The sequence below is a fragment of the Euprymna scolopes genome, chromosome 24 (genome assembly GCF_053919585.1).
Source record: "Euprymna scolopes isolate OS-2025 chromosome 24, ASM5391958v1, whole genome shotgun sequence".
In the NCBI taxonomy this organism is placed as follows: Eukaryota; Metazoa; Mollusca; class Cephalopoda; order Sepiida; family Sepiolidae; genus Euprymna; species Euprymna scolopes.
The window spans coordinates 57,997,855-58,004,092 of record NC_136505.1 but is presented as its reverse complement, the minus strand read 5'-3'; positions in this window follow the sequence as shown (position 1 = coordinate 58,004,092).

Below are 6,238 nucleotides of genomic sequence, written 5' to 3'. Positions count from 1 at the left end.
CTTGTCATTGGAAGTTTAAAGTCTTAAAAAGGAAATTAATTTAAGATGCTACTTGATAATTTTCCATAATTTTTTATGTATACCAATATTTTCAACTGATAAATATATCCAGAAGTTCTCTTATTTTATCTGGCATATTTTGTACAAACTTTCATATAATTAAACACAACCAATTTTTTTTATATAATTAATTTTATACAAATTTATTTTTCATTATAGTTGCATGCATAAATTAGAAACAATCTTTTTGTGCAGATTATTAATAACTAGATTTTAACCCATTAAAAAACAGGTAAAAGTTATAGCCTGTTGATGTAGAATGAGTGATTTTACTCCAAATTGATGGTTAAATGTGGTTAAAGTTGTGCGCATTTTTACATTAAATACTACTCCCTAATTCTGCACTGAACAGATGCTATAATACTTGGTTCACTGCACCTTATCATAACAAAGGTCCATGCAAAATTTTAGCTAAATCATCCTAGTAGTTTCCAAAGAAAAGTTGAATGGACAGACAGGCAGACTGACTAAAAGAAATATGGTATAGCTTCAGTTTAGCATCAGTTTTCCATACTGGCATGCATTGGATGGCTTTTATAAATTTACTTCCAAACTAAACTATATCTAGTGAGGTGTTTATTTAACTCCCTTTTCTTTAAAGCTCACTTGTATTACTTCCTCTCATGTCTGTCTTGGACTTCTCCCACGAACTGACCTTGCTATATCTACAAATCCAAGAATTATCCATTCTTTCAATATGACAGGTTGCTTATCGTCATATCGCTTCTTATGCATATGGTCAGGTCTTCCACAGTCTACTGTACTTGTTAATGTTGGAGACATCCAGATGCATTGTGGAGTTTATGCATAAGATAAGGCGCTGTACATGGTTGTCTACTCTTTTGGACTTCTGGTTTCTACTGTCCATTTGGCTGTATAATTAGACATGGTCAAGCGAATAAGAAAGTCATTCTTAACGTAGGATGGGAGGGGGTCACATTGTTTGAGAAGATAACTGTTAATATTGCTTGTCACCATCATCCCATCTGCGGAACAGAAACCGAAAGTCAAAAAGAGCAGGAAATCTTGACTTTAATCTCGGATGCATTGTGAAACTTATGCAAGACATGGGATGCTGTACATGACCAAACCGTCTGAGACACTGAATGCATAAGGCATTCATATTCTCAACAATAGCGAAACAGTACTGTATGTGGATGGCTATATATATATGTGTGTGTGTGTGTGTGAAATCAAGAGTGATAACTAATGAATTTAACAAAGTTATTAAGAGTGCTAAATAAAAGAGCAAGATATATGTATAAGATCTGTTGTTATTTTTTAGTGATATATAAGTAGTTTTGAACTGTTACTTATTTCTGTATTTAATTTTCGCTTCCTAAGCAGTGAAGAGAAAGGAGATTTCCTTTTATTTTTGTTTTTGTGTCGACCCTCCCCACTTTTTTTTTATGGGACATATTTCTATCTATTTTATTATTTTTTATTTATTGAAATATTTTATTTAAAATATTTTTTATATTTTATGCACATAAAAATATATTTTTTAAATATTTAATAAATAAAAATAATTGTGTGTGTGTATATATATATATATATATATATATACACACACACAGGGTGACCCCCAAAAAAACAAAAGCTAAATGGAGGCTATCTAGAACATATGCTGTAGAACAGAGAAAAAAAGGCCAAAGACCCTAGTGTTTTGATGTGATGTTTTGAATATAATGAATTAGTTATGACCAAAGTTTCATTTCATTCGGACAAAACACTAAGAAACGAGGCCTAATTAGAGTTGGGGCTCGTTTTTGGGGATCACCTTGTATGTATGTATGTGTGTGTGTATATATATATATATATATATATATATATGTGTGTGTTTCCATCATATTTTCAGTCATAATAGAATTGCCCCTTTTGAGATATAATAAAGTGTCTTTTCATCATATGACTGAAAATATGATGGAAACAGTCACGCATATCTATATGATGGGTATTCCAATCTTAAAACAATACAAAACAAAACTATGGCAACAACAAAAGTAGTTTTTCTCATTTAAATTGTTACTAATCTATATAAGAATATGATGGAGTCACCATGTTGTCTGCCTCTGTATGGAACTACAGCTGCAAAATATGTCAAATATTTTGACAGTTGCACACATTTCTTAAAGAAAAACATGGATTGTACTGGAAGGGGGCACTCTGGGATAAGGATATCTTTTTTTTTCATCTAATTCCAATTGTGAAGAATCGTTTCATTTTTGTCTCCACAGCTTTGATATGAAATTGTTTTCTCTTCACAGTTCTGCCATTATATACCATTCAGTAGTAATATGCTTTGGAAATCCAGTGTAGATACAAGTTACCAAATGCTGCTGTTGATGATGATGATCATCATCATCAGTTTAATGCATGCTTTACATTCTGGCATGTATTGGACGGTTTTTAGAAATTGATTTCTAAACAAACCTGTCAGGTGTTTATTTATCCCTCTTTCTCTCAGGTCCATCTTTATTACTTCCACTCGTATATTGCTTGGCTTTCTCTATGAACCAACAGTTACATTTATTAAAGCCAAGAACTCTCATCCATTGTTTCAACCTGGCTATACCATCAAAATTTTCTCTTCTGCACACATCTCCCTATACTGTCCAGATTTAACATTCCTCTGAGGTCATCAGATCTAAGCTTGTCTTTAAGGTTCACATTACAAATTCATTGTATCATTGTCATATAATTTTTTCCCACTGACTGGCTTGGTTTTATTTCCATATATCATCATACTATCCACATGTCTGATAGACTCTTCTTTTGGATAACAGCGTTCAAGTGTTAATTTTCTTTTACTTATTTCATAATGTATCATGGCAGAAGCATGTTATAACTGATGTAATTCAATTTGTACGCATCAACATGATGGCTCGATTTGTGTAATATTATATAAAGATGATTTATATACAAGTCATTCCAAAATTAAAGTCTATTTTTTTCTCAACTCTTTTGTACTCCAGAATTTTTTTTTTTTTTTTCTACATAGTCACCACTATTCTACATGTATTTTTGCCAGGAATTCAATAACACATCTCTGCTTTTGAGGCACATCCATGACGAATTGTTTTCTAAGAGTCTCACAATATTAATATCTGTAACAGAGACTTTCAGGTTACGAATGTACGATCCTTTCTGATTCATTCGGACACAATAAAAAAAAACAAACAGAGGAGGCATTACTTTTGGAACGGCCCTCATAGAAAATATATATGATTAGAAAGAACAAACTCAACAAAACTTGTCATTTCCCATTATAATTTATTTCACTTTGCCTTGCCAGGGATGGCGAGGGTTTTCAGATGAAGTTCGGCCAGTAGTGGGTTAACTGAAGAATATGTTACTAGCAGGCCGCCTAGCATTGTCCAGTCATAAGATACACTTAAATATGATACTTTAATTAATGTAGATTACATATTCATTATTATAGAAACCATTCTCTATTTATTATTATTGAACCTAATGTGTAGTAGTCAGATCAAAACTAAAAAATATGACTTGAGTGTCATCAGCTAGAATCAAAACCAAAACGTACAACTCTGCACCCTTTTTCCTTAGCCTCTGAGCCATGCCCATATATATATGTATATAAATTCACCTGTCATCCCATTTTTTAAAAGATGAAATCATCCAAAACTAAAGCCGCTTTCAAGACTGCCAACAACCATTGTAAGAAAGTAATAAAGAACGCAAGAGAGTTGTATGCTCAGTCCGTCAAGTCCAAAGTAGCTGAGCCACGGCTTGGTTCCCACCAGTTTTGGCAAATAGCAAACAGAATCCTGACCAGAAGCGTGTGCTCTATCCCAACTATCATCAATGGACCTGAGGTAATCTCGTCAGCATCAGATGAAGCCAAACTCTTTGCCAAGAACTTTGCAGCTAATTCTACCCTTTGCAACCAAGGCCGCCAACCCCCAATATTTCCTCCTGTATCAGAAAACATGCTAAGTGATATACATATATCTGTATGTGATGTTGCCAAGCTAATCAAAAATCTTGATTCCAGTAAAGCAACTGGCCCTGACTGTATTCCAATTATAGTACTCAAAAACTTCAACCAGAACTAGCGCCTATACTTACAAAACTGTTTAAACATTTTCTTAAGGAGAATTGCTCACTCTGGAAAATCTCATCAGTATGCCCTGTATTTAAGAATTCTGGTGATCGCTCATCCCCCTCTCAGTACAGGCCAATAAGTCTCCTGTGCGTCATGAGTAAGTTACTGGAATCTGTGTTAAATAGAGAAGTAATCAACCATCTGAGCAAAAATAACCTTAGTGACACACAATATGGTTTCCCTTCTGCCAGATCTACAGCAGATGTGCTTACAGTTATATCTCATAGGATTAGTGAATCTCTCGATGGAGGCAACCTTTCTAGGGCAATTGCTCTTGACATATCTAAGGCCTTTGATAGGGAATGGCATGAAGGCTTATTTCACAAGATCTCTAGCCATAGTATAGCTGGAAAAGTCTTCTCAATTATTAAATCATTTCTTTCTGAGAGGGTCATAAGAGTAGTAGTTGATGGGCAAAAATCAGAAGCTCACAGTATTAATGCTGGGGTCCATCCTGGGCCCAACTCTTTTCCTGATTTACATTAATGATCTTCCAAATCACATCCTTACATCATTTGTAGACATTTATGCTGAGGACACTACCATTTATGGTAGCACATCTAAGTCAGTAAACGATCAAGTTCTTTCCAATTCTCTCTCCTCTGATCTTGAGCACGTGGTATAATGGGGAAAGAAGTGGCTGGTTACTTTTAATGCATCTAAAACCAAGCTTCTCTCTTTACATCATCAACGTTCTGATCCCCCATCTGGCTTCAGTTGAAATGAATGGCTATCGTCTTGAGGAGACTTCAAGTTTTGACAAGCTTCTGGTCTTGATCTTTACTCCTGATCTTAAATGGAACACGTACATCAAATCTGTTGCCAAGGCCGCTGGGAAAATGGTGGGATCCTTCTATCGATCCAGTAGATATCTCACTGCTGATGCAATTCTCTATCTAAAGAAGAGCCAGGTACGTCCAAGGATGGAATACTGTTGCCACGTCTGGGCAGGAGCTGCTAGAAAGGACTTGTCCTGCCTTGATAGAGTTCAAAATAGACTTCATAGCCTCATAGGAGATATCCTTTTCTCTTCCCTGCAACCTCTATCTCACAAAAGAGATGTTGCGAGTTTGTCTCTGCTGTATCGTTATTTTTGTGGAAAGTGTTCGACTGAGCTTCAGTCTATGGTCCCCTCTCGCAAAACTTTCACAAGAAACACTCATTTAGCTGAAAACACTATCAATAATTCCCCCCACTCTTTATCTGTGCCTAAACCTAAACGTAGATTCCATGAACAAAGTTTCTTTCTTAGAACTGCACGCCTGTGGAATTGTCTTCCGTTTTCCTGCTTTCCAGCTGACTACAATATGGTTGTCTTCAAGTCTAACGAAAATAAGTTCTTGATGAGCCGTTCCACTTAGCTGATTATGCCAGGATTTGAACCCATATCCACAGGCTGTAGTCAGTTGCATACACAATGAAGCCCCTGGCTGAAATTATTTGTAAGATTAGTACATATGAAGGTAGGTCGTAATATTTTCGTTATTTCATAGCAATAAATTTATTAGTAGGAGTTTGCTCTCCTAGGACTGTTGGATAGTTTTCTTCTTTTACATATGTATTATTGTCTCCATGTTCCTAAACGTACGGTGATAATGCATATGTAATGGGAGAAATCTTTCCAAAAGGTTCTAGGGGAGCAAACTCCTACCAATGAATTTATCACTACAAAATAAAAGTCTAATCTAGTCGCTTGCCAAAAATGAAATGCAAAACAGTAATTTAAAGTGTACTTGTGTTAAATGTTCAAATTTCATTTGCTCATTTTTAAAATGAATTGTTCCAAAATCTAATAGCTATCATCCTGTTTTAACTTTAAAAAACTATTTATCTTTTGCCTTTAGTTTTATTTTAATACAATCTGTTACAATTTTAAATGGATAAAAATTTTAGAGATATATCCATTTATTAAAATTTTAGCTTTTCTATGTATATGTATATTTTATAGAATAAAGGTTAATTTATAGACACAAGAGCCTAAAAAGAAAATGGTAGCTGGATTTGAGTTTTATATAAAAAATGAAGCTGAAAAAAATCCTTACTCCACAT